The 13,949-nt window shown below is 37.9% G+C and overlaps 1 non-coding gene across 1 annotated transcript; it reads left to right on the top strand.

The window, feature by feature from the left end:
• The first annotated feature begins 8,178 nt into the window (after nt 1–8,178).
• Nucleotides 8,179–10,581, top strand: LOC107276679 (uncharacterized). The gene is made up of 2 exons (XR_010739618.1): nt 8,179–8,574; nt 9,516–10,581. It is a non-coding gene; the product is annotated as an uncharacterized protein (transcript).
• The last annotated feature ends 3,368 nt before the right edge of the window (nt 10,582–13,949 follow it).

Consider the following 13,949-nt stretch of genomic DNA (forward strand, 5'->3'; position numbering starts at 1 on the left):
TCAAGGAGGCCATCAAGCTATCGGACTATGAGCGAACGCTGAAGAAAGCATCTTCTGGAAAGTCCAAACCAGTCCCTCAGCTTGGAGAGCAACCAAACCAGGAGATCGAGCCGTTGGTGACCGGTAAAGAAATGACGATAGAACAATTTATTACTGACACCGGTCTAACTACGGATCAATTGCTAGGAGTCGCACCAATCGAAAAGGCGGAAGTGAAATACATGTACGAACTTGGTAAACCGCTTGTCAAGCCTGAGCTGCTGCAGTCCCTACCCACACAAATGTACAAGTTCCATCAGCTGTACATGGAGATGAGCGCCACCGGTAGAGAGATGATCGGAGCGAGGATCAGGGACACGGACTTCTTGCAAGGAGATGACATTCTCTGGATCAATTTCAGGGGAATCTACGAACTATACCAGCTGGACGCCCTCGACGTCTCTATTATGAGTTGCTGGATTTTGTAAGTATATCGTTCAGTTAGATTTCTTACTATACGTCTCCTTTAATTAATTAGGTCCTTGTATATAAGTAGACTATAGAAAATAATATACTCCCTTTTATCGTTGTAGAATGGAGATTCAAAGGGCCCGACGGCGGAGGGTTTTCGATACTGGATTCATCGACCCTCGGAAAGTAAACGTCGCAATGCTCGACCAATATCCACAAGAAACAGAGGACAATCTCGTCCATCTCCTGAAGGCGCAGCATTACAAGACGTTCATACTGTTGCCATACAACACAGAGTTAGTTTAATTTTACTGTCTTCCTACATACCAAATTTCATTCCCGTACGAACTTGCTAAGTGTTTCATATGTAATGCATCCCACGCACATTGCAGATTCCACTGGGTGCTTTTACTCTTCGACCTGGAGGCCTGCACCGTCAACGTATATGACTCAATGGATAAAAAAGAGTCTACGTTTGACAAGGTTTTCGAACTTATAGACAGGTACCGTCATAAGTTCCTTTGTTAATTAAGAAAATCTTGTTATGTTAATTGCTACTACGAATCATAGCTTTAAACTCCATGTAGGGCTTGGTATCGGTTCCGTCATTTGGTCCGCGGCAAATGGAGAGAAAGACTTAGGCGGAAGTTCAAATTTCCTGTGAGTACACATGCTCTACATTTATATTTCTCCGATTCAAATACATACAAGTGTATATTAATTAGATCTCTCGTTGTTTGTCATTTATTTGTAGTGCGCAAAGCAAAAGCAGGGAACTAACTTGTGCGGCTATTACGTGTGCGAGTATTGCCACTGCCTTGCAGACCAAATCATCACCACAAGAGAGCTCGATGTACGTACAAATAAATTCAAAATTTCATTACGTAGCGATTTCTTGTTTAATTACTAATCAATTTCATACATTCATATAGTTTATTCGCATGAGGGATAACCTGACCACACACAAGGAATTTATCGCGGCAGTTCAAGAACAACTCATGGGATTCATCAACGAAGAAATCCTTGATCCCAAGGGTGAATTCTACTACGACGGAAACACAATTCACCGGTCCTTAGCTTCTAAGCTAGCAGCAAGTACTACTACGTCGAAATCGTAGCTAGCTAGGACATATAATGGATTGTAATTAATACATGACTACATATGTTTCTATATGCATGTGTACACATTTTCTATAATGTAAATATATTTTGGTCATATATATATCTATATACATATGCATTTGCATAACATATATATATATGTATAAATACATATATATTATGCATGTATATACATATAATATAATATAATATATATATATACATATATATATATATATATGTATGCATATATATGTATTGAAACATATATGCATGGTTTATATATATATATATATATATATATATATATATATATATATATATATATATATATATATATATATATATATATATATAAACCATGCAGCAACAGGGCCATGAAAAAAAAAAGGTCAGCTCGATCTTTAGTCCCGGTTGGTAGATGGCTCAGCCGGCCACGTGGCTGAGCCATCTTTAGTCCCGGTTGGTGTTACCAACCGGGACTAAAGATAGATCTTTACTCCCGGTTATTTCACCCGGGACTAAAGATAGCGATCTTTAGTCCCGGATTGGTACTCCCGGTTTGGAAACCGGGACTAAAGGGGGGTTACGAACCGGGACTACAAAGGGTTTCTCCACCAGTGACATGAGCGTCATGTGCAACATAAAACCCTTACGAAAACCAAAACTTTAATAAACAAATTGTTTTCAACTGCTGGGTGACACGGATGGAATTTGGGTGGTTCTATGAAATGGTTAGCCGCTGACCCTGATTAGTTAAGAATCGAGTAAAGAAATGCATGGACTATTGATTCAATGAGTTGTGTGTGCATGAACTTGTAGTTTGTATTTATATTTGTTGTAGTAGTTAGCTCTTTTTTTTTCCTTGTGCCCATAAGAGTTCCTCATGTCATTTTTTTTCTTATAATTAAAATATTTTTGCAAGGTTCCTTTCCGCATTCAAATATCCTCCCATTTCATATAAATGGTTCTAAATAGAAACACATATTAATTAATGTAACCCAACTAGGAAATCACTTCCAACTCTAAGTACATGGGACCAAGGTCAATTGAGCATGCATTGCTGACCTTCGGCGAAGTTTCTGTATGTATGGCACAAATGCATGCAGCTAGTTGGTGCGCTTTGAAAGCACCTTCATTAACAACTATGTTTCTTTCCTGCAAAAAAGAAAAAAAAATCCATTTTCTTTTCCTTAACCTAAATTCCCATTCTAATTTTATGGAGACTACAGATGGGCACATTATGGATTTGAACCAACTAATTAATACATGTGCAAAATGCTGAAGATAGCGCAAATTAGGGGTGAAAATGGTACGGAAACGGACGGAAACCATCTTTATCGTTTTCATTTTCATATTTTTTTCGGAATCGGAATTGGAATCGGAAACCCCAGATACGAAAACGGAATCGAATATTATCAAAACTGAAAACGGAGCGAAAATGAACCGGCGCGAATACGGTAACGAAAATTTATCGGAATAAAAAACTCCTCAAACTGATAAATCCAATTGAATAAATTATCTATGTTTAAAAGAGTAAAGTTGTTGATAAATCCCAATGTAGGACAAAAAATATTCTTATGTAATTTTAGATTTGCATAACAAATATTTTTTAAAAAATATAACGCCAAACACCATGGTATTCACTATTTAGTGCTTAAAAAAATCCAGGGTATTTCAGTCACAAAATTTCTTGTAATTCCGAGAAAATTTCCGGAAATTCCGAGAAAATTTCCGGAAAGTTTCCGACCGGTTCCGAGTTCCGACGGAAACTGCCCTTATCATTTCCGATTCTATTTCCGAGAAAATATTTCCGAATTCGTTTCCATTTCCGAAAAATTCCGAAAAAATTCCGACTGACAGATTCCGTTTTCGAAAATAGGTCCGGAATCCAGAAAGTTTCCGTACCGTTTTCACCCCTAGCGCAAATGCTGAGGCAAATCATGAAATTGAGATTAATTAATGCATTGAGATGATTTCCGCAACGACAGCACAATCTATGTAACGCTAAATTAATTAATCCTTTCAAATACAGGTTATATATGATTTTAGCCTCGTGAAATCATGAATTTCAATTATTACAAGTGCAAATGCTGAATCAATTCTTCACTAAGCCAGCAAATTTGCCGGTTGTTGATTGGTCCACATGGCGCGTCAACGGTTAAGGTAAATTCGGAATTAATAAGGATAAAAAATGCTAGGATATGTAAAAGTATCTAGATATATGCCGTATTATGTGCATGAACTGAAGGATCACTAGATCTCAATCGGGCGGCAACCCTCATCTCAATCGGGCACGGCGTTCGTCACAACCTAGAAGTCACAGATGTGAAAAGTTATCTCAATCGGGCAAATGACCGTCACGGATAAAGCTATCTCAATCGGGCCTTAATTAAAGCCCGTCACTGATAGTTTTCACCCAGACGACCAGTCAAACTATAGCCCGTCACAGATGACCTATCTTAATCGGGCCACAACTAGCACCCGTCACAGATGACCCTTATCTCAATCGAGCATAAGTTAATGCCCGTCACAGATGAGTATAATTAAAAAAAATAAATTTTAATTTTTGGCTAGCCTCAGGCCTTTGCTATGCCATCCGACGCTTAACATCAAAGTTCTTTAGAGATCAGCTTCCGGAAAAGCAATTGTAACTTGTTGGTATGAGTATTCTATTAATCCTATTAAGCCCTATGCCAGGATGTCACACCCCAACATCCCCCATTCATATACATTCATTCACATACACAAACATCAATATATTTAACACAACCACTTTCACATAACATCCATTTTGATCACATATTTCATATCCATTCACATATTTCAGTAGCAAAAATGAGTTAATTGGATCAAATATATATTTAGCAAGTATTATCATGAAGAGGAGGCAAATTAGACTTCTAGAAAAAATAAATTTTGAATTGAATTTTATAATACAAAATAAACTCATATGAAAAAGCTGTCAAAAACAAAATTGTAGAACTTATTGAGATCTATCAAAAATAAAGCCCGTCATAGATGAGAACTTTAAATTTAATTTTAGGCCGATTTTTGTGTGTCAAATGCAAAAATTGTATAACTCATCGAGATCTACAATTATTGTATTGGTCCTTTGTACAAATAAGTTCATTTGAACAATTTAAATTTTGAATTTTCAAAATTTGACAACTTCGAACAAAAATTGGGGTTAATAAATGATTTCAAATGGAAAAGTCACCAAAACCAAAATTGTAGAACTCATAGAGGTGCAAAATTTTTATTTTGGTAATTTCTCCATCTAACTCTATTTAAACATATTGAAATTTGAAATTCAAAGTTTGAGAAATTCAAATTGAATTTTAGATCAGTGAACGACTTCAATTGAAAAAGTCATCAACAACAAAATTGTATAACTCATCAAGATATATAACTTTTATTTTGGTCATTTTTCTATATAACATTTTTTGAACCGTTTGAATTTAAATTTGAAAATATGATAACTTCAAACAACATTTTCAAATACTAAATGATTTCAACTAAAAAAGTTAACAACAACAAAGTTGAATAACTTTTATTTTAGTCATTTCTTCATCCGACAAAGTGATAGTAACATTGTTCACAAAATTGATATATATCTTATCTGGTTTTATAAACTATAACACATATATGTACAATTTGTGAACAATGTTACTAATATTTTGTCAGATGAAGAAATAACAAAAAAAAGTTTTAGATCTTGATGAGTTATACTATTTTGTTGTTGATGACTTTTTCAATTGAAATCATTTAGTATTTGAAAATATTGTTTGAAGTTGTCATATTTTCAAATTCAAATTCAAAATGTTCAAAAAATGTTATATAGAAAAATGACCAAACTAAAAGTTGTAAATCTTGATAAGTTATACAACCTTGTTGTTGACAATTTTTCCATTTGAAATCATTTACTACCCGTAAAATTATTTTGACTCATAAAATGAATTATTATACTGCAGTTAATTATTTTGCTATAGTTCTACTTACAAAAAAAACATTTCATATAAAAAATAGAAAAATACTCATCGGTGATGGATTTTAGTTAATGCCCGATAGAGATTAAGTCATCTCAATCGGGCATTAGCATATAGCCCGTCACTAATGAGTCATCTGTGACGGGCCTAGTTGTTATCTCAATCGGGCCTCAAGTTGGTACACGTCACGGATGATGGTCATCTGTGACGGCCCCAACTTCAGGCCTGTTTGAGATATGGAATGTTATCTCAATCGGGCCTAAAGTTGGTGCCCGTCACGAATGATGGTTATCTGTGACGGGCCCCAACTTCAGGCTCGTTTGAGATATGGAATGTTATCTTAATCGGGCCTAAACTACGGCCCGTCACTGATTGGTGTCATTCGTGACGTGCTTAAGTTTATGCCCATCTAACATGTCTGTGCGACCATATCTCAATCGGGTACTTTTTCGGCCCGATTGAGATGACTTCCTTATGACGGCCCGCTATTTCTAGGTATGTTAGAGGCCGTCACAGATAAAAAGATCTGTACTAGTGGATCTAGATAGATCCAGTCATGTGTGTGAAGTTAAAAGCAAAAGGTAATCCAATCTAGATCAACGGGGTCTCAGCTTTTAGTATCTGCCCCCTCTTTGTAACACACACAGACATCAACTAATCTCAAGCTAGCATTGGACCACATGGTGCTGTTAAATAGTACTGAGATAAACCAAACATTTACTGATGGGAAAATACTATTATGGTGGTATCTCGACGTTTGGACCAGGTGGCACAGGAGTTTTTTTTACCCAGGAGCATGGGTGGCGGTCTAGTCTACGGATTGATAGCCACTAAGATATACGGTTGTATCTCGACAGTCGGACCAGGTGGTACAGAAGTTTTTTACCCAGGAGCATGGGTGGCGGTCTAGCCTACAGATTGATAGCCACTAAGATATATATATATATATATATATATATATATATATATATATATATATATATATATATATATATATATATATATATATATATATATATATATATATATATATATATATATATATATATATATATATATATATATATATATATGTTTCTGTCAAACTTTTGTGCTTAGGAGATGTTCTAGTTGTTTCTTTTTCTTTTTTGGCTGTGTGCATTTTATGCAGAGGCCGGGGGTGACTCAGTTTGATTATATCATCTTGATGTAATTAACTGAGTCTAAATAAAGCTTCCATTATCTAAAAAACTGATGGGAAAAAAAGAAACACTCACATGTGTAGGACCAGAAACAGGAGAGAGAAGGCTAAGATGTGAGAAATCTAGAACCTTCTCAAATATAAACTAAAATGGAGAAAGCCAGAGCTTTCAAAAATTTGAACTACTACCTTATTCTCCTTCGGCCACTCCAATACAGAAACCAGTAACAAAAATTCACCGGGTAAATTTATATAAAAAAAAATCACATGGCAACTTAAAAGAAAAAAGGAAAATTTGATGGTAAACACATAGGGGGCCATATAGCGGCGTGCCAACAGGCGCGCTACTTTTCTTGTATAATATGCAATATTGTTTACAAATTATTAAGAAGTTTTTTCTTCCAGTGTATACAGAAGAAAACCCTAAAACCTTATAAGTGTATAGATGAAATTTTCCCTATTAGAAATACGAAAATTAAAAGTAATTGTGATGAATGCCACAATCAGAGATTTAACTAGTTGCCACTTTTACCAGATCCGTGTAATCCCTCTCACAAAGTGATAAATCTATTGCCACACACCTCGCTGGAGTGGCAAAACTTCAATTGGCCACTAGGAGTGGTTAATGATTACACATTTTATCTCATTGTTTGGTCACGAGGTTTGAATACAGCAACTGGAGAGAATTTGAGCTTTTAACTGGCATACCTCTTATATAAAAAATTATGCAGTGCCGTTTTTTTTTTCATTTATGTATATGTATTGGGCCAAATGATGATGTATTTCACATCTTGTTAAAGCTATTTGACATAATATATATTCGAATATAAACATATATTCATGTTAAAAAGTATATATGGGCCATCCTTTTAATATGATGCATACCTTGGGCCAAATGATGCTAAACCATGCATTAAATATCTGCTATCCTAGATATGTCACGTATTAAGTACTCCTCAAAAGATATATTTATTTATTATATATTTTAATGTATGCGTTACTTATTGAAAATTGTTCAATATTACCTCACTTTCGTTTTACCAATGAAAATTCCAAAGGACCTGTTTGAAATACAGTACTACTTCGAACCAGAATTGATTTTTTTTTATTATTGTTGGAATTCTTAAAATCAAGTGAGGGCCTAAATGAAGAGCCAAAGTATAATCAACTATTTATGATTGCAGCAAAATCTCCAAACTTTGTTTTGTCCTGTAAAGTTTCTTGAGGCCAAGATAACACTACACAAACCACCAATAAACACCTCATGGAACAATAGCATGAAGGTCTTTTACAGGACATAAACACTAGCACATATTTCCATATTTGGCTACCAAGACCCATACCCACACTGTGCATACAAAGATATGCCACAGAAGATCTCTCACATAGACAACCACAGCACACCATAGAACAAGCAACATAGGGAGAGAGGAAAAGGAAAAAAAAAAAGAGGAGAAAAGGAGCCAGGTGGAGAAGAGGTCAAAGACAAGAGACATGGAGCAAAGGCATAAACCCACACACCCACCCCTCTCTTCACCCATCCCCCAAATTCCAAACCCTTGCAACTTCAGATCTTGCTCTCTTACTACCGTGCCGCCTGCCGGAGACTTGATTCCAGCTATGCGGCTCCGAAGAGCTGCTACCAGGGTGCTTCGGCCGGCCTACTCCACCACCCAGGCTGGAGGGCCACGTACATCTTCCAGCAACCTCTCGTCGGAGCTAGTGATGTATGTGCTTCGTATGCATGGTGGCGGCAGAGGTCTCAACAACCCTGTGGTTGATCTAGAGGGTGCATGCAGCCTGAACCAATCACCTTGGGATCTCGCATGCGAGCTTGAGAACCCCAATCCCTTGGTGAGCTTCCATCCCCATCTCCCCCTACCATCCCTTTCACATGCTCTCCCTCTACTAATAATTTCTTCTAGGCTAGCATAAATGCTCGATGCAAGTTACCTATCTTGCTTGATTCGTTCCTCTTGGAATTTGGGGGTTGACAACCATTTTTCTCACTCTCGGATGTTTTTTAGGTTTCATCCATGTGAGAGATGTAGAATCATGAAGTTTTGGTTTGAGTGGTTGCTTAGTGGCAAGTAGCAACAACAAAATTAGTTAGATCGAGGAACAACAAAAATTAGACACATTGATTGGCGGGATCATGCTTTCTTGTAGGCTCTTCAGGCTTCTTTCCCTGAAGATTTGGCCATCACAGGAAAACTAGTGTTGAGGGATTTTGGAAATGAATGCAACAACTAGATCTGGATATCTAAGAGTTATTTGATTGCTCCGTGGCTTGTTGCTTGCCCCTTGTTGAGTGTTGGTCAGTTGATGTGGTTGAAAATTTTTGTGGTTTCTTGTGTACTTTAGACCATGCACGCATCACATATGATCAGTTTATATTGCTTTATTAAACTCACCATGCTGGTTATCTTCATGTTTACCAGCTAGCTTCAACCTTGGTCTTTGATGCTATCACATAGTGAGCAAGATACTATGCACAATTGTGCTACACTTGGAATTTGTAGCCAAAGGTTCTTTCATTTTGCTTTTGATGGCATAGTGTACATTGAATTAATTGAAAATATGTGTGATTTCATTTATCCAGTAAGTTAGCTGGTCACCTTACTAGAGTAATTCAGGATTTGTCCCATCACTCTATCTTTTCCTTTTTAAGCAACAAAAACATTTCTGTTGTGTATTGCTAATAGATGCCAGGGATGTAAAACATTTCCATTATCTAAAAAAATTACTTTATTTGTTCTGTATCTCACCTCGACTGTACTATTCGAAACTTGTAGGAGGACCTGTTCAACAAGTATCTAGTGCACATCCCTCATAGGGCTAGTTTCACATTCAACAACGATAATGATGAAGAGATGGAAGTATATGACATGATATGGAAACAACAGCAGGGTGAGGAAATGAAGGATCTGAACCCATCCCAAAAGGAGAAACAAGATGGTGAGACCAAAATGGTAAAGGATCATATGAATGTGGAACCCCTGGTGCCAGAGGAGGACATGTTAGACAAGGGGATAGAAGATTTTGGCGAAAAGAAGGCTAGTGTTTGGTACTATCGCAAGAGGTGGCACTGCCAAAACATCGTCGATGGGCCCAAGGCCTTGTGTGAATACCACCTAGCAAAGAGCCACTCCAACACCCCTACTAGTGTGAAAGTTGCAACCGCCCATTCTAAGTCATGCTGTACAATTACCATGTCTCATCTCCTGAAATCTAGCTTCAAACCAACTTTAACTGGTGAAGCATCAAGTTTGAGGGCAGCATCAGCAAGCATACAAAAGAACTCCCAGTCACACAAGAGGAAGGCAGGCAATGGCTTAAGTGAGGATACATACTACTCCTATAGTTTGTTCAGCCCATTCCATGGAAAGGATCAGGATGATAGCAGAATAGGTTGAGTAGCTACAATTGATTATCAACAGAAGGGGTTTCTACAACAAGATAACATTGTCCTCATAAAAGAAAGAGATGATAATAAGGAATACATCGATGTTGACAACTTGTTTGATGATTTCTCGATCGCAGGTGATGATGGGCAAAGCGACAAAGACTACTTTGTTGGTGGTGCCAATAATCCCCATGTTAAGAAAGGGAAACAATAGATGGCAGAGGATAGAGCAGAATGATGGCTAAGAAGCACATTAATGAATGGTCTCTCAAATAATTGCTCTAGAGTTTCCATTAAACGATGGAAGTGTTTCGATCTCCCCTTGTTGTTTGATTTATGTATTATGTATGGATTGTGGCATGTCCCTTTTCTGTGAACATTTTAATTTTGCTATATTTGTAAGTGGATCAAATATAATTTCGGGTGATTAAGGAATGTTTCCTATCCAAAAAGAATTCCGCAAAACTTTGGATAATTGATTATAAAATGAGACAAACCTGGAATACAAGATATCACCGAAGACTAACAAGTGTCATGGTCAGATAGTAAGGAATGTTTGCATCAGCTTATGTAACAACCCGTCCTCCAGAATTGCGTAGCCCAATCCATAAGATGGGTAGACTCACTTACAAGTTCATCCTTGTTTCTTGTAAATGGGTTAAGACAGTAGTGGTATGGTTGAAGGAACAAAGCCTTATAAGTTGGACCCACTCTAATCAACTTGTAGGGTGGTAATAAGGTGGTTTCGGCGGAGAGCACCAGGTCGCAGGCAGCCGCCGACTGGCCCGGAGGTCGGGGAGGAAGGCAGCGACCGACCATGGAGGCCGTGGAGCATGCCCGCAACGAATTGGGCGGTGGTGTTAGAGGGGACCCGGCAGCAATCCAGCGTGGTAGGGAGCTAATCCACTGCAGGGGCCTGTGGGGCATTCACCGCTACCTCTACCACGACTGCAACAGCACGCCCACAAGCTCATTCATAGAAAGAGAGGGAGTTGGGAGGCCCGCGAGCTTCCTCCACCCTCTCAGCGATCGCCGCTACACCCATCGCCCCCTAACTGCTTTGCTCGCCGCCGCCGCACCCGCCGCCCGCCGCTCCCTGCCTGCCACGCCCACCGCTCCGTGCCGCTCTAGCCCACCGCCGCTCCGCTCGCCGCCCGCCACCACGCTAGCTCGCCGCCGCTTCGCCCTTTGCAACTGGTGGCCTCGCTCGTTGAAGAAGACAAGAGAAGAGAATAGCATAAAGAAAAGAGGATAAAAGAGAAGAAGAAAAGAGGAAAAGAAGAGATGGCAGACCCCACGTTTTTCTTCTAACTTACATGTAGGCCCCATAATTTTTTTTTTTGCTGACTAGGATGCCACATCAACGTAAATAGAGATCCATCCTACTATAGGACCTAAATTGCACGATTTTGTATAGTTTAGGGTGAAGATTTGTAGTATTGGGGATTAGGGGTGTCATACAGACTCGACGTAAAGTTGAGAGACGGCTGGTGAACTTATTCCTTTTAAAAATAAGTTCATCATTTTAGGAGAATATTTCCCCTAAGATGCGGTTATTTGAATCAATGATTTGAATTTGATTTGTTTTGAATTTCTAGTTGAATTAAGTTGGAGCTTGCACAACAAGAATTTGCATTTGAATTAATTTGGCGATGTCAGAAAAAGAAAGTTTGAAGTGTCCCATAAGATCTATCATGATGCAAGCTTTTTGTAAGTTTGTTTATGGTTATGATTTTTGTTTCTGAATTTAATTTGCAAAATTTAAGGATTTTGTTTATATCTTTCATGTAATCAAAAATAAGTTAAACAAAATCAACTATTTAAATACTCCCTCGATTTTATATTATATGGAGCTTTGATGTTTTTTTAAGTCAAACTTACATAAGCTAAACCAAATTGATAAAAATATGTAGCAACTCTTATAACACCAAACTGTAAAATCAAAGTGTGTTTGATTCTTATTCTGTGATGAACAATTGGCATCTGAGATTATTGGTTCTGATATTTGGAGATAATTGGCGAAGTGGTTTTGGAGATGATTGGATTTGAAGGTGATATACAGGTACTGTTGGATGTGTGGTCCGGTCAGATCGGACACTGGTTGCTGGTCAGACCGACGTGTATCGAGCGGTCAGACCGGCCAGCCCATGGTCTGACCGGCCAGCCCATGGTGTGACCGGCCAGCTCTGTGTCGGTTTCAGTTTTGGGTTATTTCTTTGGATATCCATGAATAGTTCATGTTTATGGCTTCTAGATGGATACTATGCGTATGTAATAATGTTGTTTGCTAACAATGAGTCAAGTTGGAGATAGCTTGGTCTTGGAATATGGTTTCTTTGGTTGATTCATGTGTAGGTGTCTTCATGCCTCGGGAGAGTATTGCCGATGATGGATCGGGAGTCAACTTGGAGATATGGTGACGTCCGGATGGCCAGATATCATGCAGGATACTTAGGCTAAAGATCAATGCACGTGGTTGTTAAAGATTCCATATGGCATACGATGGAGACATTATGTGCGTATGGGATGCGAGTCAGAATTTGGATGGAGTCCAAATTTGGTACAATTGGAGTTTGTAAAGTTGGTTTCTTGTACAGGAAGGATTCCTAGGTGGATTAGGACTTCTTATATGAGTTTGGTTCGTGGCTTTAGGCTACCTATATCATGTTTAAATAGAGAGGGAGGGTGAGACCTCCCAGTATCACTTTAGAGAGCATTGAGTTTAGAAAATAGTTAGGGTTTCGAGTTTAATCGAGATTTTTGTGAGGAGTATTGTTGTTGCACTTTGTAAACACAGAGAGAAGTAATAAAGTTATCATCTACTTTGAGAGTTCTTCGATTTGTGTTTGCTCTGATTCGGCAGTCTAACCAACGAGACACCGGCGGTCAGACCGACGGCAACGCATCGGTCATACTGGCAGGACAGCGGCGGTCAGACCAGCGATGGCACAAGCACGGTCAGACCGACAAATCAACTCCGGTCAGACCGATCTACATGGAATTGAGGGTAACTTTTAATTCTGCTAAAAGTTTTGGTTTTTGGGTACTACAACCATTCACCCCCCCTCTGGTTGGCTTAATTCTTGTTGTTCGATCCTACACAAATTAGTTTTATTAAATTTAACATTTTATATATTTTAAGAGTACATTTGTTTCGTATGTTTAAAATGTTAATATGTTTTTCTATGAAATTTATTAAATTCAAAGAAGTATAACTAATAAAAAAATCAAAATGTTTGAAGTAAGTGTAGCTCAATTGGTTAGATTTCTTCTGGTGGAACCAGCCCACTCGGGTTCAAATCCTAGTTTTGGCACGGGTGATCACATTCACATCTAATTATTCTTTGAGGCAATTTCATTCTTCCCCTACTTTAATGTCCAACATTGATTTTGCTGTCGTTTTTTTAGGGTTTTCTTTTTTACTCTTGTTTTTTTCAAACGAAACCGCATTCTACCCCTACTTTGGATGGTCAAATTAACGGTGTTAAGTCATTTTCAAAAAGACATTTGTACCCTCACTTATTTTTGCACATTTGCCCCTATATATGTTCATTAATTGTATTTTTGTCCCAGTTTGTACATGTAGATTGGAACTTGATTTTTTGAAGATATTTAAAATGAATCCCAATGATTTTTTACAAGCTTTGACTAATATAACAATTAGGACAGAATATCAATAAAATTATGGCATGATCAAATTACATATTTGACACAGTTTGATAGAATTTGGACAAAAATTTCACAGCATTTCAGCAGCATTTAACACAATTTGGACAAAATTTTGACAGCATTCCTAAAACATTTTAAGCAACCAGTAGAAGTC

This window comes from Oryza sativa, chromosome 2, assembly GCF_034140825.1.
Source record: "Oryza sativa Japonica Group chromosome 2, ASM3414082v1".
NCBI classification, from domain to species: domain Eukaryota; kingdom Viridiplantae; phylum Streptophyta; class Magnoliopsida; order Poales; family Poaceae; genus Oryza; species Oryza sativa.